Source organism: Chrysoperla carnea, chromosome 3, assembly GCF_905475395.1.
Source record: "Chrysoperla carnea chromosome 3, inChrCarn1.1, whole genome shotgun sequence".
NCBI classification, from domain to species: Eukaryota; Metazoa; Arthropoda; class Insecta; order Neuroptera; family Chrysopidae; genus Chrysoperla; species Chrysoperla carnea.
This window is the reverse complement of record NC_058339.1, coordinates 82,564,980-82,583,795: the sequence shown is the minus strand read 5'-3', so window position 1 is coordinate 82,583,795 and position 18,816 is coordinate 82,564,980. Positions and strand designations below refer to the sequence as shown.

Genomic DNA, 18,816 nt, shown 5'->3' with positions numbered 1-18,816 from the left:
TTGACCTTGATTTTGAGGAATATATTTTTAATAAGAGGAAAATAAAAATACTTTTGTGAAGAATATAAAGTTTTGCATTTCATGACTGAGTTTCAAAACATGTGATTCACAATGTGATTGAATAGTATGATGAAAAAATTAAGCACGCTTGGCTTCACATAAAATCCCTCAAAAAACATCTTCGATAAAAATGTGACCCCATAAAAAATCCTGACAAAAAAAAACTTTAGAAAATAAAATAAAGGTTTATCTACATGAACAACCAAACCTTTTTAATTTTTGTGACTGAGCTATGTTGACCCTGTTCATAGATTCAATAACTCAATAACTCCTCCCCCCAATCATCATGGGTTAGAAGTAGTATCCATTCTGATTTCCAGATATTGTTCCTTCGAGGACCAGTTCATCGATTGTTTCGTTCTTAAGTGAGTCCTCGAGTCATTGAAGAAATATATTTGAGAATTAAGGAAGAAGTTATTTTGGCGGAATAAATTTATTACTGAAATATAATTGTTTATTAATAGCAAATTTGTAGCAAAAAATTTTCTTTATATAATCGGGACATTATGGCTCTAACCTGTAAGGGATGAATTGTAAAATTTCAAGTTTATAAATACAGAAGAGTCCCGATAATCGGTACTCAATAAAACCAGGGATATTCTGATTCCTGAAATAGTATGGAAAAATTCATTATAAATAAAACAAAGTATTGCAAAAACGATGGAGCATTTAAGAGAGACTGTACACACGGCATTTTAAACACGTATTATTGCGAATATTTTAGAATCATAAAAATGAAACAAATTAGAACAAACATACCATTTTTGAGCGATTGACGGATCTGTGTGGAAAATTCGGGGGTTCGAAAAGTATTTCGATTACTGGGCGTTTTCGATTATCAAAACCCTACTGTACAATGCTTGAGGAAAAAGAAAAAATTTTTCCCTCTGTTGATGATGATGATTCTGTTGACATGCTATTCCACAGGCTTCGATCGTATGCCGTGTGAATTATTTTTTCAGTGGTTCAATTTGCACAAGGAAGGTTGCTTAGGTAGCTGGCTCTTTTTCTACCCCTACCGGATTTACCCTCAACCTTCCCCGTGAGTACCACTGCTTCAATGCCCCCTCTTACGAATAATGTGTCCCAAAAATTTCAGTTGCCGTTTCTGAATCGTTCGAACCAAATATTTTTTTGAACCAATTTTTCTCAATATTTTATCGTTGGATACAAAGTCTGCCCATTTTATTTTAAAAATTTTTCTCCTGCACCATACCTCACAAGCCTCTAATGACTTCAATAAGTTTTTATTAATATTCCAACTTTCACAGCGATAACCTAACACTGACCACACACATGATTTTAAGATTTCCCCTTTATTAAGTTTTCCATAAATAAAAGACAACATTATTTACCTTATGAATAAATATTTGTAATATATCCTTGGGGTTTTCAGTGAATTGCCCATCACAAATAGAAAAATATTTCCTGAAAATAGCTCAACGGAATTTTTGGTTTTAAAATAATTACGCAAAATAATAATTACGCAGAATTTCTAAATTTTTAAGAATAAATTTTCATAATTTTTGATTTGTCAAAAAAATTGTTTATAAAAGTTTTTAAATTTCAAATTAATGAAAACAATTTTTTATTTTAATTGAAAACCACTTTTTTATTTAATATTTATGAAATTAAAAAGTTTTCCATAATTTAAAGAAAACATTGATTACTTTCTAAATAATACAAAATTGTCCTTGAGTTTTTCACTGAATTACTCATACAATCACAAATTGATAAAAAGTCCTGCGGAATAATTCAGTTAGAAAATAAATAATTACGCAAGTTTTTATCAAATTAATGAATGAAAACGTAATAGCAAAAAAATATTTATGCGTGTCTACAATATTCAAGCCGGTTTAATTAAGAATGAATCAGTTATTAGCCGAAAACTTTAGCAAGGGCAACTTGTTTTTTATTTAATTGTTTTGAACAAAAATATGTTAATAAACTATTGTAATTAAGACATAAAAAAACTGTTATACTTTAAAATTGTGGGCTTTGAGTTTTAAAGTAGGGGAAAGTGGTCTATAATGATCCCATAGGGTAAAATGATCCCTCGTTGTTTTAAGTAAACCATTAAAGCCTTCTAGTATATTTATCGATATATGGTTTCCGCGCGATCAAATTAATCGTTCAACAAAGACTTATGGTGATGTATAAGCTAATTTGTGTTTCATTGCAAAAATTTTGATTTTACTGCTTATGATTTATAGTGAGACAAATTTCAACGTAAAATTTGTTTTTTTGTATTAGTTTTTGCAGGCTGTCTGTTCTACTCTTGGCTTTTGTTGATTTTTAATAATATTATAACACATTATCATAGGCGTATAATAAATTTTAAGGTCAGTTTTTATGACGAAATTAAAATATATCGTTACGGGTAAAATGATCCTTTTTATGTATGATCCCTATTTTTTGTGTAAAATTATAATAGATAAAATGATCCCCCATCATGTAACAGGTATTGAATGTGTTGATTTAGATGAATTTACCAGTGATTTTTGTTTTCATACTAATCGTTGATGCAATGTAAAAGAACATATAATTTTAATTCGCAAAAATTATATAATAATAACAAACTTTTGTGGATTCCTTTTTATGTTTTTTTTTGTTAAAATTTTTACATAAACAACGGAAAATTATAAAAAGAAATAAATAGAATTTGACGCACGAGTTAAACAAGGATAACAAGATTTTTGTTTGTAAATAAATTTATCATAGAAGAAAGTAAAAATTTTATTTGGTACTTTTTTTTCAATTCTTTTGAAATGCCTTAAGCAAAATTGTGCTTAATTAAATGCCATATGTTTTTATTATTAATGAATTTTATATAAAATGCAGTCTTTAGCAGGCGATAATTATGTTTGAATACATCATGCGACTACAATGTGATACTCGTTTGTTGGAATAAGCCAGAAAGGTATATTTCGAAGAAGTATTTATAATTATTTATATAGATTAATTTGTCATGAATGTTGGGAAATTTCAGAATAACTTTGTAAAATAAACCAATTTATTCTTAAAATATTTTTAAATAATATAAACTTATTATAATAATAATAATCGTGGCTGTGGTTTTCTGGTTGATCTAATTTTTATTTTGAATTAAATTAAAACTTAAAACTACAAAAATAGACAGATTTCTGATGAAAAATTGATCAAAATTAACGAATTTACTAGATATTTTATGGAAAATCGAATTTCTCTTGTTAAAACTGTTTTAATAGGAAAATTTTTGTATTTATTTTGAATTAATTACTGAAAGTTTTCTAAATTATTTATAATAAAATTACCGATGCTGTACAATTTGTGCAGGCTAAATATTCAGTCTTCTTCTTATAACAGGGTCTTCCAGAAGAGAGCTCAATAATAATTTGACACGTTCAATTTCAGTCAAAATTAAGTTGCCATGAAATGATTTTCAATTTAACAATTATTGCAGGTTTCGCAACCTCTTTTAGGTTCCAGGCGCACTTCTTCCCTAACTAATTTTAATGAGAAAAGATATATCCGAAGTTCGATCGTCTTTTTCGTACCAAATTCTTCATTATTTTGCATAAATCGAAAAGGGCCACTTTTGCAATTTAAGATTTATTGCTATTTTTCTAAAGAATTGTATACAAATTGTCCGATACTTAAGTATCACAAGAGTAGTGTGTGTATAATAGATACTTTTGAAACTTTGGTATATTTTATTATTTGTAGATAGAGGGTCAAAATTTCAACCATATTTCTCACTGAAAAGAAATATCTTATATGTAGCATCAGAATTTATGTATAAAAAATGCACTTTATACTTCTGTAAATATAGTTTTTTTTTTTTTTTGCAAAAACTAACTCAAAATGATATTGATAATTAACCCACCTGAATGTTTACATAAAACAGGTTTGACTGCTTTCTGTTGTACGAGCTCGTAACAGATGAGGGGAGTACCATTAATTATATGATATCATGTTATTCGTTTCATCACGAAACTATCAGATGATTGTCTAATTAAATAATAAAGTTTTTGGATTTATTTATTTTTTACAAATTCCAAAATATGAATAATTCAATGGATTGAAACTAGTTTCTTCTGTAAATATTTTGTTAATACCAGATTTTTAGTGCCCAAAACTACTTCAAAGAACAAAATAATTTTATGTTATTTATTTATTCTTTTTTTAAACAATACAATATTGTACATACCATGTTATTAAAAAGGGATATGGAAAAAGAAAGGAAGGGGAAGGTATGCAGCTATGGCTGACTTTGTTAGGAACTATCCCGGCATTAACCTCGTGCAAACCTAATGGAAAATCATAGAAAACCATTGGTAAGATAGTCGGCATCTGATAAAAGATCAAATGCCTCCCGTGTATCACTCAAAGTGTGATTCGGTTAAGGATTTGGAATACAAGTGGTACTTAGATGAAGTACATAATAAAATTAAACTGTAAATTGTATAGGTCAAACTAAAATATTTTTCTCAGTTGAATAGATATGTTATAACATAAAAAATAAAAAAAATCATTTCTTTTGAAATGAAACCAATATAATTTAAAGTTCAATGTTCTCATTATTATCAATTCAACTGAGAAGTAAAACATTTAAGGAATATATATCCTTACAATAAAATACTTATAAATAAATAAATCCATCCGTAATACAATTTGCAAATAAATTTGTAAGTCACCTAATAACAAAGTGTTTGTATCAATAGATAGCAAATAAAAAGAACAAAAACAAAATATCGTCTAAGGCTCATAGCAACACTTCGTCTAGAGAATACGGACAAATAGCCAATAAGTACTTTTTCACTACAGTTATACAAGTCGATTTCCCTTTCTCCATTATAGAATTAATTGTCTTACAACTAATAAATTTATTATACAGGCGAATTGCCTGGTTTCGAGGTCCTAAATCTACACATTTGTAAATCGTTAAAAGGAACATGACTCACTTCTACCTGTTTTGCTATCAATTTCAGAATGCAATAACTACGCACCTGTTCTGCCAAGTTGATTGTTTGTAGGTATTTAGTTATAATTGATATGACGATACACATATAAACAATAATCTATATTACATTAACGTAGGTAAATAAACACTGAACGAACTATAGTCAAAGCCATTAAAAATAGTATACAATCAAGACAATTTCATGAATAACCAGCCAGCCAGCCAAAGCACGTGGTTTTTACAGAGTCAAGTGTGGTTTCTATATATCATAGTAAATGTAAAAATGTTGATGATGTCGTGGATGCCGCTTCGGCTACTCATGCCTAGGAGGAAAACATGTTTATAACAGTTTTCATATAAACATCACCGGTCATTTAATGATTAGCTATTATTGAACGCGGATCATAGTAAATCGATTGTTGTGTGTTTTTACAACAGACGAAGAAATAAAACGATCTTCTAAATAGTGTTTATTTATATTATTAATATTATTGTTGAAAGACTTTGAAGTGATTTTCTTTTCGTTTAAATGGAATTTTTCGTATAATTGTTCCATTTTTCTATATTTTATTTTGTTTTTATTTTGATTTTTTTTCTACATTTTAATGTAAGTATTTTGTTTGTTTATTTTTTAGTCCTTTTTGTAAGGAGTGTTCCTTGGGGTACGCCTGGCTTAAATTAAAACAGGAAATTATTATTTTCTTAGTAAATTTAAAGCGAATTATTATAATAATAATTTACGACTTTTTTAAATTAATATGCTTAAAATTACACTCGGCACCATCTCAAGGATCATCCTTTTATAATCGCATTTAAAATTTCTCTGAACGATTTGTAATTTATTTAATTATGAATGAATTTTGTAAAAAAGAGAAATTTGTACAGAAAATTACAAACTAATTTTTGTAAACAAACCGGTTTATATGGCGTTATTTATTTTACAAAAATTAATTTTGTAATATTTATGTGAAATTTTAAAAAAATATTATTTATTTGGAAATAGTTTTTAATACCTACTAGAAAAATTCAAAATTTCTTAGAATATTTTTTTCGATTTTTTAACAATTTAATTCGATTATTTTTTATATTTATCTCACTTATATATTTAATACCTGTATAAATTTTTAAATGCATTATTAGTTTAATCTTAAATGTGTAACAGAAAGAAAAATTTAATTTTGATACTCCTTTTCACCCAGCCTTCAGTTTATTTACATTTATTAAATTTTACTAGCGTAGATATTTTGGAGCTCAAAATGAGTTCCAGGCGAACAGGCAGCATCCAGTCAAAATAATTAAACCAAATTTATTTTCAAATCATATAAATAATAAATGAAAAGTTCAAATACAAAAAAATTCCCCCTTTTTAAATAAAAATAAACAAATTTAATAAAAACTTTTAGCAGAAAAATTGAATGATTAAATGTTATCATAAGTCGGAATAGACAGGGGATTTTTTTTTTTATAAAATTCTATTAGTTGTTACAAATATTTAACAAAATACCGACATTTTAAACAATGTCACTTTCATGTTTGAGGAAAATAATATGCTAATCAGAAATTTTTATGGCCTATTTAAAAATTCTAAAAATTTTCTCCTACATAAATACCAAATATTACTATCAACATGGAGAGATAAAAATGAAATGAAATTGCATAATAGGTAAAAATTTTATCAACAAAAAAAATTCCATGAAATTCCTTTGGTAAAAACGTTTAAAACGGATAATGTTTTTAAATTCCAAAAAAATCATTTTATTTTTGATTTGATATAAGCTAAATAATTTTTAAATACAATTTTATGGTAAAGGTATAATGTGCCGTTTTAAGAGTCCTGTGATCTTTTCAAGAATTTACTAGGTGCCCTTACTTTTTACATACATTCTCGTATTTAATTGTGTGAATTTTCTCTTAATAGTTCGTTAAAAAAATAATTATTCTTCTGGAGTTTTCGGGCTCTCATCAAAATATATCAATTTTCTCGGGGGTATATTCAAATACACCGATAACTTCTTGAAACCTTAAGGCTTGTGCGGATTCCTTTTAATTAGATTAATGTGAAAATGTTTAAAAAATATGGTATAAAAGGTATATATATAGTGGTAGTAACGATATCGGTAGGAATGAAATACGCCTGGAATCTGAGTTAACTAGAGCGTATTCTCGAAATATAGAGGCAAAAATTGATTTTAAGATCATTTTAATACAGTTTTTCATGTTCTCACGTTTAAAATCAATTTAGTATGGCTGTAATTTTAATATGAAATTGCTTTTATGATTTAAAAATGTAAATTTAATTTGGCAGGCAGAAATTCGGATGCTATACTAGCGCGACTCAGCGCAACACTATCGTTCTCAGATGTGAGACTTCATCCCCATACTTAAGTTCAATAAGGAAAGAAAATATGCGAAATTCATCCATCTTATATTAAGCTCTCAAAAACATTTCGAACTCTTGTATCAATAGGAATTTGTAAATATGTAAATAGATTGATTAAAAATAAAACCTTGGCCCATACTGCCAAAAAAACAATATTCGCTTGTTGACTCGTCATGACACAGAGACGGAAGACAAAGAAGGCTATTCGATTAAAATAACTTTGCTTGACAATTAATATTTTACTAAATTGAAGATCAATGATATTTGTTGTGTTTTAATTATAAAAATTTGCATTCATAGAAAAGAGTCATTTAAACAAATTAACCTTAATATACAGGCAATGTATGTATAATTGAGGCAATAAATAAGTGAAAAAGAAATAAAGGAAAAAAAAGTTTGCATAGACGTTCATCACTCAATCAGCTCTCAGAGTCATGTGATTTTGTTTGAAACAAGAATTTTAATAGTACTTTTATTTATTTATTCAGTTCTTCTTTTTTAATTATGATAAAATTCTATTGGGCTTAAAGTCCAAACGCTGGTGTGGTCTTTTTTGTTGTAAAAATTTAAAAAACAATTAATAGATCTAAGACTAGATGAAGTTTTTGACAGAAATTTCAGAACAGCCGATAATTTGAGAGAATGTTGTTTGAGTCGTGGTAAGAACTTTTTCCTCTACGAAAATTTGCATAGCCGAGGAATTTTTTAGGGGAATTATTTTTGAGGACCTAATTTGGATATTTCTCAATTTTAGGCTTGCAGGTCAACCTAAATCGTACGATACCTTAAAAATGGCAATTTTAAGGTATCGGACAATAGGCACTCGTTAGGGAGCGTCCATAAACTACGTGGCTCAATTCCAGCCTCTTTGGAACATCTTCCACCCTCCATATAGCCTACTTTAGCCTTGACTATGATCCCTCCCCCTCGGATGAAACGTAGTTTTGTTATTATCAAGTCAAGAAAACATTTTATATTTTCTTTAAGGATGTACGAGCACCAGGACAATTTTGGATAAAAGGCTTGATTTTTTTTATATGAAGTTGGACTACGTCTAAATCAATTCTGAAAATTTGGGGGGGGGGGTTGCTCAATTATTTAAATAAATAAATGACTTCAAAAGTAGGAATATTTATCATTGGTCTTATTTGAAATCCATAGATGAATGATATGCCTTCATAGATTTCTCCAACACTAGTCAGTGGAAATTAAGGAAAAAAACTATTTTAATTAAAGTTAAAACCTTAATAAATTATTAAACACAAAAAAAAATCTGCCCGACTAATTAAGGATGTATGAGCATGGTAGTGGGGACACAAATTAAAAAATATATATATTTTCATTTTTGATGATTAATTATGTTATAACTTGACAATATAAGACGAAAAGTAAAAATTTTTCAATGTCTGGAGTAATTTTCAAAATGTAGGCGAAAAATTTATTTTTCGTCTACATTCATGAAGTTTTAACAAAATTTATCATCAAAGAAAAAAAAATTGCAAATACCTTAACGGTATATTCTAAACCAAATGTAGTATTTACCAAAACCCACCGCTTCCACCATTATTTCTTTAAAATTAAAGAAAAACAACTAGCCATTAGCGTACAGACTAAAACTAATTTATACAGAATACTTTGGTTGACGTAAATTAAATGAAGTTTAATATATTATATACTTTTTTTTCTAAAAAAAAACCCGATTTAGAAATTATTTCATATCTTCTGGCGGTATTAAGAGAAACGAGATATTAATTAAAAATTATTTATTAATCACTGTGTTATGAATTATAAGTATATAAACTGATTTCAGTTACCTGCACAAGTATTATCTAAGACTTGTAGTGTATATAATTAATTTTTGTTTTTTGAATTTATGGTGGAAGCGAGTAATTTTTTTTTCTTAAACCTTTTTTTTTTATTTAAATTAAAATATTTTATTAATGAACTTAAACTCTCAGACGTACTGAAACATTATTGAATACATAATAATCTTGGCCTTGTTGGGTGATATATATTTACCTATATAATATGACGTGTTGTTTTAATCAGTAGAGTAGAACGATTAGAATTAATGACCAGGGAGAATAAACAAATTCAAAAATTATAATATTTAGAATTCGAAGAATATATCACGAAAAAAAAAATGTTGTAGGTATATATCATGCGTTTTGAAGAATTTCTTATCTCTGAATTTTGGCTTCCGCCCAAAAAATATATTTATGGCTTAATAAAAACGTTTTCAACTACGTTTGATGAGTTTAGTTTTTCGATTCCGCTTAAGGATTTTCTGTATTTTTTTTTATTGATTAGTTTTACGAATCCTCACATTTGCAGGATATGTGTGTGCATTCAAATTTCCTGTTTGTAAAAAAATTAATCATTCGTTGCGCCTCCACCATTGTATGTTAATTCCTTTCTATTATACGGAAAAGGAGTCCATTGTTTCCCAGTAAATTCCATATTTATGAGTTCATGAACTAGAACGAGAACTCTACTAAACGATCCAGAATCTTATCTTAGAATACTAAAAGCGCAACAAAATATAAAATAATACAAAATAGGGATAGAAAATGAAAATACTTGTGGTTAAGGCTGCATAAATGTTTTTATAAAATGTGTCTTTATAAGAAAATTGAAGAAACTGATGCACTACCGTTGACTCAATATGCATAAGAATTTGACAAAATTAGTTTTATAAGAAATATTTTTACATATTTTTTAAATTATCAAATCAAGCGTGAATGCAACTAATACAATTGTGGTGCTGGTAAATTAGATGCAATATCCTAAAATACATATATTTAACGATAATTATTTAAATTTGAAGAATTTTAACTACACTAATTGCAATTTTGTTGAGTTAAAACTGGTTTCAAGGTACTGTTTTACAATATGTTCCAAAAAAAAATTCAAAATACTGTTTTAAAACTGTAAATAAACCTTGGTGGGAAATTTTAAATGAATTATTCTGCGTACTGTATAAATATTATGTATTTGCAAATTAAATTTTTTAGACTATTAGGCTAATAGCAAAAACAAATAAAACTTAATAGATCAGGTAGTATGGGTGTTTTCACGCTGAAGTGAATTCATATTACATAATTATTTTTATGAGAATCTGGTTAGAAAATTATGAAGATCACGGTAACTCTCAATAATCACCCAACAAACTAAACCTGGCGGTCTTCAATTAAGAAAATAAATAGAAATAAGAATGGTTTCCGTGCGGTAAACGTCATTAAACACTTTTTGCCTACATTCTGATCTTTTTGCCCATCTACTTTGGAACGACAGAGCCAAAATCTATACTCGTCTATAGAGGGTAATTAATGTCTAAATGAAATATTTTCATTTGTTGACGGCCTTTTAAAATGGAAAATTTTATCATAGGACTCAAAAATTTATGTTATGTTAAATTATTGGTAGTACTTTTCCTATCATAAAAGAAGTTTACGTTTTGTTTTCAAGGCACGAAGGTTACTTTAAACCCTGAATTTTTTTAATAGATATCTATATGACAAAAAACCGTGTTAGGATTAATGAGAATCGCAAACTTTACCTTATCTATAATATTTTTTTATTTATTTAACAACTATATGAATAAATAATACAATAATTTTTTTTGTACAAACTCATGTGACTTGCATATCGTTATTGGTTTTACTTTACGATGTTTATTTCAAAAAATGGAATAATATTTAACCGTCCTACACCATGTGTTATTTCCTTGCTCCCGAGAAAAGCGATCTATGTATAAATTATATGAATTATAGTTGGCTAGGTAAGGTTAGATGAAAAAGTTTGGGTATCTAAATGCAGTCTTTGTACTCGAAATCTGTGAATTAAAAGAAAATTTGCGCTATTGCCACTTGTTGACCTAAAAAACTGTATTCCTTGTTGCAATGGAGTATTAGTTTTATTTCACTTGAAGTGAGAAGAACTACTACTCAGCAACGATAACTACAGCTAAGGATTTCCACATTTGCATGCTAAGACTGCTTTCTTCTGTTCGAGCGAGTTTATCGTTTCAACGCATATCACATGCCAAGACTATTTTCACCAAGCTTTGAAAAGCAATCTGTTTTAATGTCTTGTTCTTCTTCAAGTAAGTTTACTCGGCACGACCCAGCCCCAACAAAGACTGAAATCCGAATGCAACCTGATTATGCGCGTCTAATGTTTTTACACTTAATCGTATAGCTTCGTATCACTGTAATGAAAAATATATTTATATGAAGTTAAAAATATGGAAAAGATATAAAATTATTGTAAAATATAAAAATTTCCTAAAATCTTCGCCGTTTAGTTATGCCTCCTTTTCATCGAGTATACCTTCGCTTAGGATCATTCTAGCATTGAAAATTCATCTGTTTTAATATTATCTTTCATGTTATTTTCCTCGAGGCCAATCCCCGTGCAGGTTGACCTCCGTGCTACATGATTATTTATTTAAATTTATCGTATTGCATCGTATTTTCTCGTTCAAGAATGTGCTCATATGAAAGTAAAAATAGGAAAAAGATATAAAAACACTGTAACATATAAAATTGAGATAAAACTGTAATCATATGCATATTAAATAATTGCTTCATATAGTTTATTATTTATTATAATAATTTTGCATCATTATTGTTCCTTGAATAATAAAAATTCTTTTAAATAAATGTTAAATAAATAATTCGTTATTTTTTTTTGTTTTGTATAGAAATATGTATTTGTTACGGTACTTGATGTAGAAAATATTTACATTTTGATAAAGAATTAAATCAGTGGAAAAAATATGAAATATTTGAAATTCCTTCCTGAATCATCTGTTTTGTCTTTTTTATTGTCTGACTCAAATTTTTATCATCTTTATTTGCCATCTTATGATTAACACGAAAATAAATCATAATCTAGACTAGCTTAGTAAAAAAATCAGCGTAATGAGAAAGTCTAGGAAAATAGTGGTAAAAATATATTTTCTGAATAAAATTATTACCCATTAACCAGGATCGATATTTATGATTCCCAAAGGATGTGAAAAAGTTATTCCCTGCTTTTCCTCTATATTATTGGAATAATACTGCCGTCATGAAAATTGAATTTCATCAATTCTTTTTGTACACAATTGGTACGGCAAAATTGGTTTAAATCGAGGAGTTCTTTTTTATAAGTAAACGGAAAAATTATTTCTTTGAATATGAAAAATTCTATGTTTGAACAAATAACACAATTTGAGTTGTTTTAAGAAGGAAATATTTGGATTTAGAATAAATAAATAGTTAAACATTCAGACTTTGGGAATAATTTTATTCGATATTTACATAAAAATTTTAACCAATAAAATCAAAATTATAATTTATTCCGTAACATTTTTATATAAATAGAAGCCACCTAAAAATAAGCTAAAATTTAAAATTAGCAAACATCGATGATTACGTTAAAAAAAATCACATGGATATGTAATAATTCAATATTAGGTATTAGTGACGCATATTCTAAATCAGATTATCTAATATTATAAAATAACAACTTTTAATCTTTTGATTCGATTTTGTAATACATATGCTAATTTTGCTAATAATAAGGATTAATAATTAACAAATAAATATAAGAGAGGAAAGTTTTTGGCTATAATAAATTTAGAGGAAAACAAATTTAATCGATTTTAAATCCTTTAAAATTGGATTCATAGAATTGTAAATATTCAAGTTTATCAAAAGCTTTGAAGGATTATGAAGAATTAATTTTAATTATGTGAAGAAAAACACGATTTGTCCAGGGACAGAATCGTTTTGGAATTTTATTAACGATAGAAAACGAAATTGAAAAATATTTTTCCTGTGGGAAAATTTGCATTGTTTGGAAGTGTAAGTTCGGGAAGTTATCAGAGAAATCGAATAATTTTTAATTGAACGGCAAACATAAAACTTTGTATTCTTTTAAGTATCAAATTCCTTGACGGGGACGTACCCAGATACGAGAATTTTCGTAGAAGAAAAAGTAATCATGTAAAAATTTATTCCATACTAGAGTGAACCCACTCGCTTCGCTGGGCTTAAAATTAAAGATTGATAAAGATTGCTATCGCTTATTCCCTTTCACTCGAAACACTCGAAATAATGGTAGGGCTTGTTTTACACAGGTAAAATATATGTATGGTTTTCTATTTTTTTAAAAGTATAATAGTCATAATTATTCATTGAGTATATCAGAAAAAATGGCCGTGAAATATTTTATATTGACTATTTTTACAGAAATCTGTAGTTTATAGTAATGTCAAATGGCTACTTTTACAGAAATTTGAAATTTATTTTTTTTATTAATATATTTTTATAAATTATGTCTCATGTCTTATTCTGATATATCAGCTATATTGCTGTACAGTTTCATTAAAAACCATTCGCTAGTTTTAGCGTGAAAGCATAACAAACAAACAAACATGCTTACTTTCGCATTTATAATATATAGAGATAGAGATTATTTTGTGAATTTTGTTTTCAAGGAATCTACTTTTCAGTACTTTTGTTCAAAGGTATATTTTGGTCATTGATTTTGATCATATTTATTAAAATCAATAATTTTTGCAAGGTCTTAATGACAAACAAAATTTTTCAAACAAGTTTCAATAATTGCCTTAGATTATTTAAAAAAAAAAACATATCGTCCTACCCTCATCTATAATATCGATCCATTGATTTCATTAGATATACTCATAAGTAAAGCAAGGTTTTTTTCTAAACAAGGTACCCTACACAATATAGCGGTAATTTTTTGATGGATTTTATTTTTGAAAATAATTCAAAACTTTTTTTTGTCATTTATTGGATGTAATCGATCAATTGACCTCTATTGACAAATAAAATGGTTTGTATTTTAAATTTATTGCTAGTAATTTATTTTAATTTTCCTGAAAACATAAATCTTTTTAAATATGATTCTATAATTGATCTGTCGAAGTACAAAACCATCTTGTGAGTCTTGTTCTCTTTTGTTTTTATCTCCACTTCATTAGTGACACTCGACATGTGTCTGATCATTGAATCGGGTACCGGCTATCCTACCTGCAGTCTACTATGGATTAATCGAATATTGCATTTTTAATTCTTCAAGAATTTTTATTTTTTGAAAATTTTTGTCTGGCAATTACAATTTCTAAATGAACATATGAAAAATGATTTTAAATAGAATTGTCTTCAAATGATTTTAAAATCAACAATTTCGCAGCTGTTTTCGCGTTGTTTAAGAAAAGAAATATTCAAAATCTAGTAGCCTTCTTGAAATCAACTTTTTCGTAAAATAGCCTAGTTCTTATGCCATCCATAATATCATTTCTTTAACTTTTGCCTGAAAATACTTTTAGTAAGTTTTAAAATTTTTTTGATTTTTACTTTTATTATTTCTCCCAGTTTGTTACGGAAAACATTGCCCAAAAATTATAGGATACTGGCTATAAGTAGTAAATTCATTTATAAATATTTTACATAGAAACATGATTTTCTTCGGTCAATAATATTTTAAAAAAAAAACCACAAAAATTTGCAGAAAATAATATTTTTTTTGTAGGATAAAAGATTAGAAAAAAAATTGAAAATTAATTATTTAAATTTAGATAGCATCTAACATTACTAGTAATCGGATTTATGTATTTATTTAGTTACTAAAAATAATAAATAATCATATTTTGACTACGTCCTTGTTGGCGGACGAAAATTTTCGTGAATTTTTATCTTTTTAATTAAGATATTTACATAACTCTTCGTCACAATATTTAAAAAAAACAAATAATGTACGATTCTAATCTATGGAAGGTGAAGCGACATGCTCGAAAATGTTAAAATTCCAATTTTCAATCATTAAGTACATGAAAACTCTTCGACAGATTTTTTTCAAAAATTATTTAATTAATTAATTATTTTTCATATGAGTATCATAACAAAAATTCAGATTTTGGTCTAAATATTCATTGCCTTAATGTTCGATCAACCTTAAATCTAAAAAGAGTATGATTGCAGTATTATTGTTTCTTCAACAAGTTTTTTTTTTAATTACTGAAAAAGTACAAGGTTAAATAATATATAATAGAGTTCAGGGGTAAATGATTGGCGTACGTAATACTTTCACCGCTTTAAATGAAGGGTCTTAAATTATAAAAAAGATTTAATGATTACGTAAGAAAATCTGTCTGGCGATTAATTAAAAGTTTGTACCAAATCCTTCCAATCGCATCATAAATTATTACAAAATTAGCAGGTCAAGTTTGTAAAGACATACGCTTTTTATTATACATCATTGATATTTTCAGAATCAGATATAGTATAGTAAATATCGACGAACGAGTATCGAAAAATATTCGGTGAGTATTAATGTTCTGATTATTGACGTTTAGTTTCAACTTCAGGCGGAACCGGAAGAAACGATTAGCGTCTCAATGACACCAATTTTTCTATTTGAAATGCATTAAAGAGTTTTGAAGGCAATATTTCCAAAACGGCGTCATTTTTTTGGAAACTTTATCAATAAATTCTTGGATCGATCAAACAAAAGATGTTGTTACACTTCCCGGAAAGAGAGACGAAGGCTAATAAATTGCATATCCTATTGAAAATACCTATAGATATTTTTAAATAGTGCATAGCTTTCAAATCTGATTTGCTGATACATACTAGACTAATATGCGTTTGAATAAATGAGTATTTGCAAATTTTAAGGTCATTTTCATATTATGTACGACTTTACCTCTAAAATCTATGAATAAAAATGACATTTAGAAAAAGATTTACAATATGAAAAACGTATAAAATTTCTATTTCAAGCACATTTTTTTATAGTTCCGGCAGGAAAAATTATATTCTACAAAATTTTCATGGGTAGATAAATTTATTTATCATATAATATGTAAATTCTTAAAATTGATGACAATTTTTCCGATTAAAAAATATCCTACCTGTCCTTCATAACAAACACATTTTTCACCTTGAAATATTATCATTTTTATGAAATACTTCGGACTAAGATAGGAAGTTTTTGTTGACAGAAAAAGAACTTGACCTAGATTTGGTAAGAACAAACCAAACAAATTTTTACTTTTTTAATTAAAAAATCTTTCCCGTGACCGTCTCTCACATGAGACTGCATACCGGGGGTGCAAGGGATGTTTGACCACCTAAAACGCAGAAACTCAAAGTCACAAGCCAAGCCTTATAAATAGGTCAGATATATTTTATGAGTTGGAATTGCTGTCTTTATTTTTTATAATTAAAAACACGACCAGACCATGCATGTTAAATTAGGTATATTGATTTATTCCAATAATTTAATTTCATCGTTTCTTAATATTTCAACATCCTTACGCACACATTTAACACTTCCTGTGATAGTAGTAGAAGGTGAAGGATCTTTTTTTAAATTGAAAATAATAAGAAACTTTTTACGATCAACCATATTCCAAAATAGATTGACACATTTGGCCATAAAAAATATCGAATCAAAGTAGATTTTAAAACACACAATATTATTAAATAGTTTCCTAAAAGGCAGAAGAATTAAATATAATGTTTAAAAATATACCTTTCTTTATTTTATAAATAAAATAAAAATGGAACTAAATTTTTATTGCCAATGCGTTTGCAGGTTGATTTTCGCTCCTCACTCCCAATATGGTTAAAAGGGTCCTGTTCTTTACAACTTTTTTCATTAATGGAAGTGATTATCTCAGAGAAATGAAGCAGTCGGTATAAATTTATTTATTGATTATAGTAGTTGTACTATGCACTAGGTATATACGGTGAATAAACTTGATTGTCAAGGTAATTCCAAGTCATGATGTCTATTTATTTGCTAATTATATGAAACAATCAGAGACGGGTTAAGAAATTTTGCCGCTCGTAGAAATTTTCAAAAATTGTCGCTTCCCGTAATAATAATCTATCAATAAAGATCTTTTTCTTAGTTCTATAGTTTCAAGTTCTCTATTTCTTACTTTCTTAGATCCTGTAAAATCGCATTGATAGTTCGAGGCAATTTTCGAGCTCGAATTATCGTTATTAAATAAGAATGTACATTCATCAAATGTTATAAATAAATCAAAAATTACTTTTCTAAACCACCAGAATTTATCGATAAAAACGAATATTTACTGTAAAAACTGCTGTAAAATTCTCGCGTCCTTTGAAGTTCAATCACAACACAAGTCTTTTTATAATTACTAGAAATACTGTCACTCTGAATGTTTCGCGACCAGATAATGAAGAAGTAATATCTTCGGCAGATTCATATCTGCTGTAAGCTTTCTCTTCCGTGTCCTCCTTGTGTTTTTTCTATATTCTGACTATGTTGAGAGTTTCAAGGCTTGTTGATCATTGTATATGAAATATATCAAGGTATAGTCTCCAGTTTGTAACGCTTCAAAATATTAATGCTATGAACAAAATTTTGGTATATGTATTCATAAAATCACCTAATTAGTTCATTTCCGGTTGTCCGTCTGTTTATCTGTCTGTCCGTCTGTCATCACGATAACTCAAAAACAAAAAAAATATCAAGTTGAATTTTTTACAGCGTGTTCAGGTCGTAAAATTAACGTCGAGTTCGTAAACGAGCAACATAGGTCAATTGGTTCTTGGGTCCTTAGGACATATCTTATTAATCGTTAGATATAGGACAAAAGTTTAATGGTAAAAAATGTTCCTGGTGAAAAAATAAACAACTGCAGTTGTTTGAAACATTTTTTCGAAAACCTCACTGTTTACCCGTGAGGACGCTAATTATTTTCGAATATTGTATTGTATGTATTATATGGGAATACCAGTCATGTGTATGTGACATGTATTTATGGTTGGCTATCTCTCTTTACTCATACGACGTGAAAAAACAGATGATTCCGTAATAAACACTGTCTATACATGGTATTTCTACAATTAACTCAGTTAATTGTTTGTTTTCCCTTTTTTTTACTAAATATTCTATTTCTGCAGAAATTATATGAATTAGACGCGCTTGAGGATTGTGCCTACTTTGTCTTATGAATAGTCCGCCTCTGGAAACAATAATATTAAAAAAATATTTATTATCTTCATTTTGTTGACATCATGAACTAGGTAATCCGACATTTTATTCTGGTTTTTTGTTTTAGTTTTTTTACCAAATATGGAAATCGACATGTATTTCATTTAATATTTGAAACTATTCTAAATCTAATAAATTCAATTTTTGAAATTATTGTCAATTTAATGAAATAAAGATGTTGAATAAAAAGGAAACTTTTTTTCTCGAATGATTATCGTGGAAACTAGAACAGTTGTTATGTTAGGAGTGTAAAAAAGGATTGTGATTAGTTATCGAGGATTACTTATTTAACATTCTGGTAATTTTTGTTTGAGTTATGGGCTGATTTATATTATTACGAAGGGTTTCTAGAAAATTTCACTACCAACTTAAAAGAAAAAATGTT

The 18,816-nt window shown here is 27.6% G+C and overlaps 1 protein-coding gene across 1 annotated transcript in view; it reads left to right on the top strand.

The window, feature by feature from the left end:
- Positions 1-5,587: 5,587 nt before the first annotated feature.
- Positions 5,588-18,816, top strand: part of LOC123294610 (sodium-independent sulfate anion transporter) — a 31,867-nt gene continuing 18,638 nt past the window's right edge. Inside the window, exon 1 of the mRNA XM_044875694.1 lies at positions 5,588-5,609. The gene's annotated coding sequence lies outside the window, so the exon portion shown is untranslated. The remainder of the gene's footprint in view (positions 5,610-18,816) is intronic.